The sequence below is a fragment of the Aethalodelphis obliquidens genome, unplaced genomic scaffold, assembly GCF_003676395.1.
Source record: "Aethalodelphis obliquidens isolate GAN/ISIS:26980383/991018 unplaced genomic scaffold, ASM367639v1 scaffold18, whole genome shotgun sequence".
In the NCBI taxonomy this organism is placed as follows: Eukaryota; Metazoa; Chordata; class Mammalia; order Artiodactyla; family Delphinidae; genus Aethalodelphis; species Aethalodelphis obliquidens.
This window is the reverse complement of record NW_020837962.1, coordinates 10,587,375-10,595,058: the sequence shown is the minus strand read 5'-3', so window position 1 is coordinate 10,595,058 and position 7,684 is coordinate 10,587,375. Positions and strand designations below refer to the sequence as shown.

Sequence of the window (7,684 nt, the reverse complement as noted above, 5' to 3'; positions counted from 1 at the left end):
ATCTACAAGGCTCGTTTCCCATACTCCTCCGGGGCCGGGGCGAGCGGCAGGGCGGGACTAGGCGGAGCGCTGCGCCCGTGGGCCATGTGGCTGCGTTTCTAGACGGCGCCCGGCAAAGTCTACTAAGTGTTGAGGAAGAGTTGGGGTGAGTTTAGGGCTCCGCCGCAGTTTTAAGTTGAAATTTGGGTGCACCACGGTTCACACAGGAAATGTATGCGGATTCATTGGCGGCCCCTCAGAGCGTACCGGTCTGAGGAGCCGACGGGTAAACGGAGGCGCCAGAGCTGGGGGCGGGGGGTGGCGGGTGAGGGAAAATCTTCCTTCCCGAGACGCTTGCGAGCAGGTTGAGGCCTGGAGGGCGGGTCGCCCAATGCGGGCCGGGGCCTAGGCGATACCCACCCTCTCCAGGCTGCCAGGTGCAGGCTGTCCGGGCGTGAGGGGAACGTGAAGCCGGAGAGGTTCGCCGCGGGCTGAAGTCTGAGAGACTTTATAAATCTACTAAAGGTTCTAACTTCAACCTGGGGTCATTGGGAGCCGGTAAAGATTTTGTTTGTAAAGGAGGTTCTAGTTGCAATGTAAAAATTGATCTGGAGAGGCAAGCCCGGAGGCCGGGAGGCCCATTAGGAAGCTGCTGTAATGAAGGCGAGAAATGAGCGCGGCCTGAATTAGGAGTTGGAGTGGGGGAAGGGAGAGATATTAAGACGTTTGAATTGCCGTGACCTAATTAGTTGTTAACATTTGTAGGTTTTTGCGAAAAAAAAGTTATAGGTTTCTGGCCCGAGCATCTGAGTAGAACGTGGTCCTAGTTACTGAAATAATGAACATAGGAGAGAGAGTAGTTTTGGAAGGGAGCTAATACATTTAGCTTTTTTCCTTAAGATAAAATTTACATATTTTAAAATTCACTCTCTTAAAGTGTTGGTTATTAGTATATTCACAAGATTTTGCAACCATCATCACAATCTAATTCCAGAACATTTTATAACCCCAAATAGAAATCTCTGTACCCCTGAGCAGTTACTCCTCATTCCCCCTTACTCCCTCTGGCAACCACCAATCTACTTTCTGTTTCTATGGATTTGCCTATTCTGTATATTTTATATAAATGGTATCGTGTAAGGTCGGATCTTAACAAACGGCACCGCGAAACAGAGGAAAGCTTCAAGGGAGCTTTATTAGGGAGCGCTCTGGGGCGAGGTTCACTGGTCCGAGAGAAAGGGGCCAGAGAAGTCGCGCCCAGTCCTGGGCGTGGGAGATTTTTATTGGGGTGTAAGGGAAGGGTGGTTTGCGGGTGGGGGGGTTTGCTATACAGGGTAATTCCTTATTTGGTGAGAATACAGCAGGCCAGGTGTTGGTTGGTCTGTTGTGGGGCATAAGCCCATTTTCCTTTACCGTCAGCCCCATTGTTTTCTGGGCAGAAAGTTATAGAGTCTCTTGTTGATTCCCAGAACAGGTGAGGTCGTTATGTCCCAATGCCTCTCCTTCCTCATACTGGTCGATGTTTTCTCTTACCCCCCGGGCCTCCTTTCACCCGGGCCAACGGGCCTTACAGTATCGTACAATATATGTCGCCTTCTGTCTGGCTTTTACTTAATGTAATGTTTTTATGTAACGTAATGTTTTTAAATGTCATCCATGTAGCATGAATCAATTCTTCAGTTCTATTAATGATAGGATAATATTCCCCTTTATGGATATACAACATTTTATTTATCCATTTATCAGTTGATGGACATTTGGACTGTTTCCGCGTTTTGACTATCACAGCTAATGGTCATGTGAACATTCGTGTATGAGTGTTTGTGTTTTTGTTCTCTTGGGTATATACCTAAGACTGATTGCTGGGTCATACAGCATTTAGTTCTGAGTGTTGAGTTTCAAATGCTAATAGGACTTCGAAGAACTTTCTGTGTATGAAGGTGCTAAGAGGTGTTACTTGCTCTCTGGTTTTGGAAACCTAAGTTAGTTTGTAATATGGTTTCCAACTGGATTAGCTAAGTAGACAGCACAAGAGTGGTAGCGGTGGAGTGTCTCATCTGTACCAGTGGGATATTAATTTATAAGAAGTGACTGGGTGAGAACACGGAGAAGCCAGTGCCATTGAAAGAAAAATGTATTACATTTCCAGAGAGAAGAGGGCATGCCATGCCACACAGGGAAGGTTTTGGTCAGGAGGCAGAAGCAGGAATGAGGGGAAAGCCTAGGTTGGAGTCTTATTCACTGAAAAAGGCAAGGCAGGGCAAGGTAAACAGTTTAGAACTAGCTAGTTTGAGTAATTAGGGTGGGCTTTGGGCTACAGGGATGGTCCCTAGATGCCTGGTACCTGGCCTGGGGTGATTCAGGGCAGGGGCAATATTGACTTCATCTGTGGGAGATAAAGGAATTGATGAGTGTGCATGTCAGAGGCTGCTCCCAAGTAAATTGATTACTATCTTTGGGAATTAGTTAGTCCTGGGAAGGTTAGTCTCTCCACACCAGCGAGATTTTTAAGATGTCAAAACATCATACAGTACAGTACAAAAAATTGATTAATGCATGGGGACATGGCTGCGATGATGTGAAGGACAGTTGTGAAGGTGATGCATATTTTTCTCTAATTTAGGATTTAAATCTCTTAGAAGCCTGGGGAAGAAAACTGCTCCCTTTCTCCCCTCTGTCACCTGCTCAATCTGGCCATTTTAAGCAAAATGAGTTATTGAAGTGTAGTTTAGAGAGGGGAGTGTTCCTTAAACCTTAGCTTCTCAACTGATTTACCTGTGGAATATTTTAAACTGGAATACTTGGACACCACCCTTAGACCTGCTAAATAAATCTTGGGTAGGGTTCCCAGCCTGTGTCTTTTGAAAGTTTCACAGATGATTCTGATGGTCTCTAAGTTAGAGACTGATGGTCACTACATTTAGCCAATACCTACTGAGCAAATCCTATAGGCTAAATGTAAAAGAGATGCCAAAAGCTGAGTGAGGGCTGATTGGAATTTAGAGTTAGACATGATTCCTCCCTTCAAGGAGCAAAGTTCTGGGGCAGCTTTCTCTTTGACCCAAGGTGAACCATGGGAGCCCCCTTGACCTGGACCCAATTGTGACTTAGCTCCAGCAGAAGCTCTGAGGTTCACACTCTTCCACTGGAATTACAGGAGTCACCCAGTGTGACTAAGCTGAGGGACAATATCCAAAAACAATGTTATCGAGTCCATGTTATTTCAGTGGGAATACTGCATGTTTGCTCCCCGCCGGCATTTGTGGCAGAACTTCCCTGCCAAAACACTAAAGCCAGGGACATGAAGGAACATTTAATATATTAAAAGGTCAGAATTGTCCTTATGTTTGATAAACTTTACATAGTTTTTCAGAAAGAGAATAGATGCAGAAGTGTGTGGAAAAATTTAGACACAATGTAAAGAGTGTTATTCCAAGTGGAGGCTCTGATTTTCAAGCCCATAGAAGCCCACAGGAGTAGATTTGGGGTCCAGGGGAAACAGGCAAAGGTTGAATATGCTATGATTATCACTTCATTACCCTCCTGGAATATTTCCTTTTTGGAAACTTCTGGCATCTTCCACAGAGTTAATGTTTTAAACAGTTCTGTGGAAGAAGTGAAAGGCCCTTTTCCCAGGTCTGTGGTTTGGTTATAAATTACAAAACCAAAACCTGCCCAGCTGCCTCTCATTTATCTTGGCAGGGGCTAGGGAGAGGGCAGATTGAACAAGGGAAGAGTTGTCTATATTCTCAGTTCTTTGGTCATATAAGCTTTTATTTACTGTTGTATAATCCTGTTTCCTACACTGCCAAAATTGTTGAAATCCAGAGGGGAAATGACTGTTTCACATGTCAAAGTGTACAAAAGTCATTCTAGGTTATGCTGCATTTCTGTCTACCACTGCTGCCATTGTGGGATATATACTTCTGTTAATTTTGCTAGGTGAGTTTGAGGGGAGGTTGCATGCAGACGTACTGACCTCAACTGCAGAACAGCATTCTCCTTAATAAAGTTGATAATGCCACTCATAATTTTGATGTTAAAATTAAGTCATCTTCCACTTAATATTGTTAAGATAGCAATACTCCCCCCAAGCAATCTACAGATCGGTGTAATACCTGCCAAAATCCCAATAGACTTTTTGCAGAAATGGAAAAACTTGAAGTTCATATGAAATTGCAGGGGGTCCTAAATAGCCAATCTTGAAAAAGAACAAAGTTGGAGGATGCACACTTCTGATTTCAAAACTTACTTACAGAGCTACAGTAATCTAGACTGTGCTACTGGCATAAGAATAGACATTCAAATCAGTGGAATAGAATTAAGTGCCCAGAAATAAACCCATACATTCATGGGCAATTGATTTTTCACAAGAATGCCAAGACCATTCGATGGGGAAACAGTAATTTCTTGAACGAATGATGCTGGGACAACAGAATATACACATGTAAAAGAATGAAGTTGGATTCTTACCTCATACCATACATATAGAAAAATTAACTCAAAATGGATCAAAGACCTAAATGTAAGAGTAAAACCATAAAACTCATAGAAGAAAACAGGTAAATCTTCATGACCTTGGATTTGACAATGGTTTCTAGATAGAGCACCAGAAGCACAAGCAAGCAACAAAAGAATTCAGTAGATAAACTGGACTTCATCAAAATTTAAAGCTTTGGTGCATCAAAGAGGACTATCAAGAGAGGGGAAAGAAAACCCACAGAATGGGAGGAAACATTTTAAAATCATATATCTTATAAGGGTCTGTTATCCACAGTATACAAAGAGCTCTTACCACTTAACGACAGAAAGGAAAAACCCAATTAGAAAATGGGCAAAGGGACTTCCCTGGTGGTGCAGTGGTTAAGAATCTGCCTACCGATGCAGGGGACACGGGTTCGATCCCTGGCCCAGGAAGATCCCACATGCCGTGGAGCAACTAAGCCCATGCACCACAACTACTGAGCCTGTGCTCTAGAGCCCGTGAGCAACTAAGCCCATGCACCACAACTACTGAGCCTGTGCTCTAGAGCCCGTGAGCCCTAGAGCCTGTGCGCCACAACTGCCGAAGTCCGCACGCCTAGAGCCTGTGCTCTGCAACGAGAAGCCACCTCAATGAGAAGCCCACCCACCACAACAAAGAGTAGCCCCCGCTCGCAGCAACTAGAGAAAGCCCGTGTGCAGCAGTGAAGACCCAACATAGCCAAAAAATAAAATTTTTAAAAATGATAATCTTAAAAAAAAAAAGAAAATGGGCAAAGAACTTGAATAGACATTTCTCCAAAGAAAATATATAAATGGCTAACAAGCGCGTAAAAAGATGCTTAACATCATTAGTCATTAGAGAAATACAAGTCAAAACCACCATGAGATACCATCTCTCACCCATTAGGACAGCCATTAAAAAAGAAGCCAAAACCCCCAAAACAGCAAATAAGTGTTGGTGAGGATGTGGAGAAATTGGAACCCTCATACATTCCTAGAGGTGCAAAATGGTGCAGCTGCTGTGGAAACCAGTTTGGTGGTTCCTTAACAGGATAAACATAGAATTACCACATGACCCAGTAATTCTCTTCCTAGGTATTTGCTCAAAAGAGTTGAAAAAAAGGTGTTCAGGACAGAGTGGTGACTTCCAGCCTCCTCACATGTGGAACTAGAAACCAGAAGTCCTGTTGCTGGTAGATAAGAAAGCAACTGACCCTTGTATATTAATCTTTTTTAAAATAAATTTATTTATTTATTTATTTTTGGCTGCGTTGGGTCTTCGTTGCTGCGTGCGGGCTTTCTCTAGTTGTGGCAAGTGGGAGCTACTCTGTTGCGGTGCACGGGCATCTCATTGCAGTGGCTTCTCTTGTTGCGGAGCACAGGCTCTAGGTGCGCAGGCTTCAGTAGTTGTGGCTTGTGGGCTCTAGAGTGCAGGCTCAGTAGTTGTGGCGCATGGGTTCCAGAGTGCAGGCTCAGTAGTTACTCCGCGGCATGTGGGATCTTCCCGGATCAGGGCTTGAACCTGTGTCCCCTGCATTGGCAGGTGGATTCTTAACCACTGTGCCACCAGGGAAGCCCCTTGTGTATAAATCTTGTATTGTCCAACTTTGACATAGTCATTTATTAGTCCTAGGAGGGTTTTTTTTAATTGATTTGTTGGGATTTTCTACATAGAGAATCATGTCATCTATGTACAAAGACTATTTTATTTCTTCCCTCTCAGTCTGTATAACTGTTATCTCCTTTTCTTGTCGTATTACCTAGGACTTCCAGTAATGGGAGTGATAAAAATAAGGCATTCTTAGTAAGAAAGCATTCTGATCTTAGTAAGAAAGCATCTAATTTCTCAGTGTTAAGTGTGCTGTTAGCTGAATGGTGTTTCATCGTGATAAAATCTATGTAACATAAAATTTACAATTTTAACTATTTTTAAGTATACAACTCAGTGGCATTAAATGCTTTCACACTGTTGTACAACCATCACCACTATCCACACACTATCCATCTCCAGAACTTTTTCATCATTCCATTCTTTTGGATACCTAGAAGTGAAGTTGCTAGATCATGGTAATTCTATGTTTAATTTTTTGAGGAATCTCATACTGTTTTCCGCTGTGGCTGCACCATTTTACATCCCTATCAGCAGTGCACAAGGATTCCAATTTCTCCATATACTCATAAAAACTTGTAATTTTTTTTTAATGATAGCCATTCTAATGGGTGGATAGTGATAGTTCATCACGGTTTTGATTTGCATTTCCCTGCTAATTAATGATGAGCATTTTTCATGTGCTTATTGGCCATTTGCATATCTTCTTTGGAGAAATGTCTATTCAAGTCCTTTATCCATTTTTTTTTTCTTTGCTCATTTTTAAATTTGGTTGTTTGGTTTTTGTTTAGTTGTTGGAGTTCTCTATATATTCTCAATACGAGACTGTAATAAGATAAATGATTTCCAGATATTTTCTCCCACTTCATGGTTGTCTTTTCACTTTCCTGGTAGTGTCCTTTGATGCACAAAAGTTTTTAATTTTAACGAAGTCCAGTTTACCTATATTTTCTTTTGTTGGTGATTTTGGTGTAATATCCAAGAAATCACTGCCAAATCCAATATTGTGCAGTTTTACCCTATGTTTGCTTCTAAGAGTTTTATAGTTTTAGCTCTTACATTTAGGCCTTTGTCCATTTTGAGTTATTTTTTGTTATAAAATGAGGCACGGGGCTAAGTTCGTTCTTTTGTATGTGGACATCCAGTTTTCCCAGTACCATTTGTTGAAAAGACTGTTCTTTCCCTGTTGAATAGTCTTGGCACTGTTGTTGAAAAATCACTTGACCTTATGCAAGTGTTTATTTTGGGCTCTTTATTATATTGGTTTATATGTCATTATGCTAGTATCACACTGTTTTGATTACTGTAGCTTTGTACTAAGTTTCGAAATCAGGAAGTTAGACACACCTCCAACTTTGTCCTACTTTTTCAAGGTAGTTTTGGACATTTGGGGGTCCCTTGAGATTCCATATGAATTTTAAGACAGGTTTTTCTATTTCTGTGAAAAAAAAAAGTCATTGAGGTTTTGATAGGGATTGCTTAAATAGGTAGATAATTTCAGGTAGTACTAACATCTTATTAACAATATTAAGGACTTCCCTGGTGGTGCAGTGGTTAAGAATCTGCCTGCCAATGCAGGGGACACGGGTTCGAGCCCTGGTCCGGGAAGAT

At 42.1% G+C, this 7,684-nt stretch overlaps 1 protein-coding gene across 2 annotated transcripts in view; it reads left to right on the top strand.

The window, feature by feature from the left end:
- Positions 1–37: 37 nt before the first annotated feature.
- The window catches only part of DNASE1 (deoxyribonuclease 1), a 28,083-nt gene continuing 20,436 nt past the window's right edge, over positions 38–7,684 (top strand). Inside the window, exon 1 of one of the 2 annotated variants that reach the window (XM_027117565.1) lies at positions 38–145. The gene's annotated coding sequence lies outside the window, so the exon portion shown is untranslated. Of the gene's footprint in view, positions 146–168; positions 266–7,684 lie in introns of those variants that run through there. The other variant, XM_027117566.1, reaches the window with a different exon arrangement.